The sequence below is a fragment of the Oreochromis niloticus genome, linkage group LG7, assembly GCF_001858045.2.
Source record: "Oreochromis niloticus isolate F11D_XX linkage group LG7, O_niloticus_UMD_NMBU, whole genome shotgun sequence".
Taxonomy (NCBI): Eukaryota; Metazoa; Chordata; class Actinopteri; order Cichliformes; family Cichlidae; genus Oreochromis; species Oreochromis niloticus.
The window spans coordinates 9,552,155-9,558,466 of NC_031972.2; the positions used below are offsets into that span (position 1 = coordinate 9,552,155).

Genomic DNA, 6,312 nt, shown 5'->3' on the forward strand with positions numbered 1-6,312 from the left:
GTACTCAGTGAGAACCCAAAAAGGAACAAGAAGATCATAAAAACACTACATTCCAGCTGTGAGGTGACAGTGCCAACTGTACCAACTGTTGCTCCAACATACTACCAAAGCTTACAGCAGCTGGTATTCCCAGGTTGTGTCCCATCCAAGTATTAGCCAGTGTTAACCTTGCTTAACTTCCAGGATCAGACCTGCAGTCCTGCCAGCCAAGACTACACTTGTCACAGCAGTAAGATCTTGTAAAAGGCAGTAACAAATTCTGTACTGAGATCTAGCAGATGAGTCCATTGTCTGAACTTCAATGCTGTTTCTGTGCTATGATCAGTAGGAACTTATGAATGAATCTCTTCATCATTTCCTCTGCAAAAGATCCAAAGATTTTAAATTGAGAATCAATTGCAAATTATTTACACTTACTATCATAAGTCACCTACCCTCTAAAGGCGGGACAACAGATATCAGTGGCAAATAAACATTTTGTTGACCAGCTTTATAAACCATTTATATGAGCTATTTTGGTTGCAATGTTATGAAATTGTACCCATTTGTATTAGGAGTCTTCTATGAAGTGCTTACATATTACAATATTTACAATGTACAATATTAAAATGGTTAATAAAAACATTTCCTATTACATATATAAAAAAATCATTATTTCAGCATTATGTGCATTATGACATTGACAATGTGCTGTCAGTTTATTATTGCAAAAAATGAAAAAATAAAAATCCTAGTTGCACAGACATATCATTGCTTTTAGTACATGGTGAATCTATCACTGGGTGTCTCTTTCCACTAATTACATAACTTTGTCTTTCTAAAGCTATTGCTTTAGGCTGTTTTCTAGGCTGATCAATACATGTCATTTGTAATTACTTCCTAGTTACTGAAGTCTGACCACTGACTGTGAAGGACAGTCACATGAGTGGATTCATGCACGCACACACACACATGCAAACGCACACAAACACACACACACTCACTCGCACAATAACATGCGTACAACTCGAATAATGAGAAGCATTGTAAGCATGCAGTTATACTGCGCAATTTCAGAGCTTGTTAGTAATATGTGCATACAGTGAACACCGCAATTAGGTTACAGTAAATAGCTGAATTGTGTTATCTGTGCATTATCACTGCCACATGATCAAATTAAAACAGAAATGTCAGGTTGGAGTCATCCTACTTGAGCTGTCCTTTTGGCATCTGCCCTGATTTGAGCAGTCAAGTGTTGCATATTTTAAGGCTGGGCTGAGTCACAGTTCTCTGCCAGATTGTGCCAACATTGTGATTGCCAGGCCTCCTTTGTTACCTGTTTTGAATTAGTGCTCTTCTTTGTTTAACCCAGTTTTTTGGTCATCCCTCCAGTTATTACTTTAGAGTTCTAGAAACCATTACTTACTTTGTGACTCCAAGACTCCAAGACAAGATCTACAATAACCTCATCTTGACCTTTGTAAACATTATCTCTCTTCCCTGTCAGAGATCCTGGTTATGTTCCTGTAGTGAAGTCACTCACCTATTAGCCAAACATGAGTTGAAATGTTGTTGTCATTTCATATTTGCCTGCCTTTCAGTAATTATTTTAAAGCAGCCAATGGTTGCCAGAGTTTACTCCTTGAATCAATTTTAAACCAAACTATGAATCTGTTTAGCAGATTACACGTTGGGGAAAAACAAAATAGTTGTAAATAACTTTGACTTTATTACTTCATAAAGGTAATATCACTTTGTGTTCAGGTTGGGATGCTTTGATTAGAGACATTTGAAGGTTTGATTAGACTAGAATTCCTAAAAAAGGCAATGCTAGCACTTAAAATGTATCAAAATTTTAAATAATGGGTTTAAGGTGTGGTTCAAAGAGGCTTCTCTTGGAAAATTACATGTGTACTCTATTCAGTTCAAATCCATTTTATTTATATAGTGTCACAACAACAGTTGCCTCAAGGTGCTTAATATTATAAGGTAAAGACCCTACAATAATACAGAGAAACCCTAAGAAACAGACGACCCCCTATGACCAAGCACTTTAGTGAACTTGGGAAGGGAAAACTCCCTTTTAAAAAACCAGGCTCAGGGACAGGCAACCATCTGCTGTGACCGGCTGGGGGTAAGATTGTATGTTTATGTAAATAAAATAACACATTTAGGCTATTTCAATGAAAATGTGTTTCCAAATACTCTTAATGTACATGAAAACCAAGAACCACAGAAATTCCAGTTAAGCCACTAATTAAGATATTTTCTGCAAGATTTAAAGTAGACACCCCAAGTTCTACTGCTGCATCCTTGACCTTATGTACAGCTCATACATGCAGCCTCTTATTCCATTTTTCTTACACAGGCTTTTTATTTTTGCAGCATTATATCAAATTAATTTCACTGACACTTTTGTCTAGTTATGGGTACAGTTATGAATTGGATATGTAAAACTGTGCGTTATTTTCTTGAGATAAGCTCATGGTTGAGAGAACCATTGGGCATGGTTGAGCTTATCTCAAACATGCCAAATGGTTGAACTTATCCCAAGCAACATGCACTCACCATCACTCTTTTAGTTTATACCTCACACTGTAATTTCCATTGGGAAGCAATCGGTAAAAGGTAAATAAATGTTAGGATATGCAAATGTTGTGCAAAATAAAGTACTAAATTTTATGAGTTTTCGAGTTACTCATTACAAGCCTTAACTTACAAAATTGTGTAGTACAATAACAAACTTATGATTCTATAGACAGAGACAATATGCAACTTGTCACAGGATTTATATGGGACTGAGTTCATTTAAAACAGTTCTCCACAGAATCTGCATTTGCAACATTAGATTTAACATGTATAGATTATTTTGTTTTGCTGCAGATGTAGCAGAACCAGAACTATAATTTTAATGCTCAAAAACCTTGGAAATTACATTTTTCAGTGCAATCCATTCATTCAGCCGTATAGATGCAGGGAAAATTTCCTACTAGTAGCTTAACAAAGCATAACACTTCTGTATCTATAGCCTAGAGCTAATAGCTAAAATGTTCACTGAGCTTTAAAGGTTACAGAGAAAAGCTCTACAACCCGTTTAACTCCTTTTTTTCTGTTGAATTTCTTTAACGTTTAACTAAGTGATCATCTAAAAAAGCTAAGCGGTAGAAAAAACAAATATGCATTCACGCTAATTCTTACGCTTTCCTCTTAAAACTGACAGCTGTCTACTAAACCCTAAATGATTTGTAATTTATGTTCAAGCTACTTAAGATGGAATATAAAATATGTTTTAGCATTATAAAGAGGTAAATATCAAAATATCAATTTAATAGCAAAATACACTGACAAATATGAACAACATGTAGGTAAAGATGACGTTTTAATGTCCTCTTACCTGATGTGACAGAAGCTGAATCTGAGATTGCCTGTGTAGAGAAATTTATATTGCCTTTTGTAAGGTAGAGTAACAAACTACAAGATGCCAAAATTTTCAGTCCTATTCTCTATAGAGCCTGTTAAGGAAAATGCTGCAACTACACACAACCAGACTGTAAATGAATGTACAGATGATCTAAGTATTGACTATTACATGTGACTAGAGTGTGTGTATGTGTTTGTGTGTTTGAACGAGTGCACACCCAATAAGATTAGAGGCATCTATTTTGCTGTTTTAATGGGGACCAATAAGCAGAGCTGCCTCCTGTAGAATTGGTTTATATTGCCTTCTTCATTTCATGAGGACATAAAACACTGGGTTCATTTCTCTCTAAACCTGCTCCTACTATGTTAAAATTCTTGAAAGCAAGGCTTTCATTTTCATTGCTATAGAGATTATGTCAAGTTTTATTTACCACTTGCGTTTAACTGTCCATCTACTCTTCCTCTGTTAAACAAACCCTCTATGTGTCACAGTCTGGGTGAGTAGCTGGAAAATTCCACTTTTCTCCTGAGTCACCTAGTATCCGCTCCTGGGCAGGGCTACCATCCTCTCACCTGTTCTCCACAACTGGAGCTGGTTTTGAGACAATCAGGTCGGGAGACTTAAACACCACATTGACGTCCCCTCACGGCTAGTTTGTCAACTATCCAATGTTGGTATGCGGCTCTTATGACCTATGCTTTTGTCGTTAAGAACTTTACTCACCTTCTTCTCTTGTGCTGTAGTTACCTGGAAATCCACTCGCTGTGGCTCTAGCCCACCTCCCGCACTCCTAGATAATTCACTGTCTCGCTTGGAAATCTCTCAGTGCTTCACCTGCCTGCCCTCCTGCCACCACCACTCATCAGAACCTTTGGAACTGAGGTCAGCCCTCTCGTACCATTCTGCTCACCGGACTAACATCACCTCCCCGCAAAGCTCATCTCTCTCCACCTGCAAGTAAGCAGTCAGTTTACTTATAGTCACCATCTCCGGCACTCAGTAGCCATTACTACACTAACCCCTTTCTCCTCTCTCCTCAGTGTGATCACTAGACATTACCTGCCACGCTCCAGTCCCCCACCTCTGGTTCAATTATCCCCCTCTTGGTCCACGCCTAGGTTGCCACATCCCCACACCAAGTTATCCCACACCACGCCATGTCAGTCCTTGTTGTTATTGTGTTAACATCTAGTCAAACAAAAGTTCTTAATCTTTCTTATTAATGTGCTCTCTCCTTTCTGATTTATTTTTAGTGCTGATTGGCTGCAGAAGGCTCACCACACTGTTATAAAGCCAGAGACGGTGGAGCATAGTTGGGTTCTCCCTCATCTCCAACCCTAAACCTGACCATCAAAATAACACAGAAAACAAACACTGAGACAGAGACTGAGATATACAAAACAAGGAGCAGGAGAGTCCCATTGATCCAGGAGGGTGAAGGAGGCCAGAAAGGAGGGAAAGAAAAACAAGAGCTTTGGCCAGAGGCTCAGAACCCTTGGATTGCAGTTTAGGCTTTGGCTTGAGGTTCTTTGGAGACACTGGAGGATTCTCTGGAGGTGCTGGAGGGCACTTTGGAGGATTATCTGGAAGAAGTAGTCTTCTGGAGAAGACTCAGGAAGATCTGGGGGAGGCTGGAGCTTTGCTGGGCTCACAGCTGACTCTAGAGGCTGGGTTAGGACTGTGGGAATACCCATCCATTTCCTCTGTCAGTTGGGGCTGTTGTTAGGGTCTAGCCTTCCTCACTGAATAGATGTGGGTGCTGAGGAAGACTGGATCTTAGCTGTCCTTACTCTGGAATCAGGTAAGTTTAAGCTGGATCTTACTTGCCCCACCTTTGGAGTTGGTATGGGCTTGGGATTAAGCTGGGTCTTAACCATCCTCACTCTAGGAAAAGGCTAAATTGAGCTGGACCTCGACCACCCTTGCCCTTGGAATAGGTACGGGAGTGGGGCTAAGCTGGGTCCTAGCCATCCTCATCTTGGAAAAAGCTATGATATTAGAATGCAAGTAGCTAGAAAGACCTTGGTCACCCCCTCCCAGGGAAATGGAATGAGAATAGGGACCCTATCTGCCCTCTCTCTGTCAGTGGCTACAGGTGCAGGCTTAGATAGGGTCCTGACCCTCATTGCCCTAACTTAAGGAACAGATAGGTGTGTTTCTTTTCATGCAGTCTAGATAATGTTTCTGTTGTAGGTGTCACTGAAACCATTTCCTTCAACTTCAAGAAGTTTGTCATTTTGTATGGTATTACACAGACTGAAATGAAATACTGTTTCTCACCAGCCTTTACAGTGCAATAGTCAGTACAAATTAAGAAGTTTAAACAGAGCAGTAAAAAGGCAATAATAAATCCTTTCCTGTGGAAGAAGAGTCATGATTCATAAAATACCTCTTTTGTAGATTGGTCAGATGCTGCCAACACCACCCTTGTTTGGGGAACATGCCAGGGAAATCCTTGGTTAACGTTTATTCCAATCAACAATCTTAGGGAAAATAAATTCAGATAACAGAAAGATAACCTGGGTATGTTGCATGAGCTTCATAGTATAGGGCCCTGGTAGTCCTACCTTGTCCACCACTACAAGCCAGATTCCCAAATCTTTACTGGTTTGTTGGAGAACTGCTATCACTGACCTTTGGGCCTATTGTTGCTGTTGCTCTCTCTTTGTGTACCTGGTCTGTCACAACTGAACAGAGCGATTCGGAGTAGACAAATTAAGAGTTTTTCAGCCCATGTTTTCTATTTGCATGCAACATGTAGCATAGATAACCTATCCAAAAAAAAAATAATAATAATAATAATAATAATAATAATAATAATAATGATGATAATAATAATTAAAAGAAAAAAAAGAAGCTTGAATTCAAATATGAAAAACAAAGACACACCACATAATGACAACAGGGACACA

The 6,312-nt window shown here is 39.2% G+C and overlaps 1 protein-coding gene across 2 annotated transcripts in view; it reads right to left on the minus strand.

The window, feature by feature from the left end:
• Window positions 1-3,438, minus strand: part of slc4a5b (solute carrier family 4 member 5b) — a 67,283-nt gene extending 63,845 nt beyond the window's left edge. For both annotated transcript variants that reach the window (XR_003221138.1, XM_025909319.1), the window contains exon 1: window positions 3,374-3,438. The gene's annotated coding sequence lies outside the window, so the exon portion shown is untranslated. The remainder of the gene's footprint in view (window positions 1-3,373) is intronic.
• Between the last annotated feature and the right edge of the window lie 2,874 nt (window positions 3,439-6,312).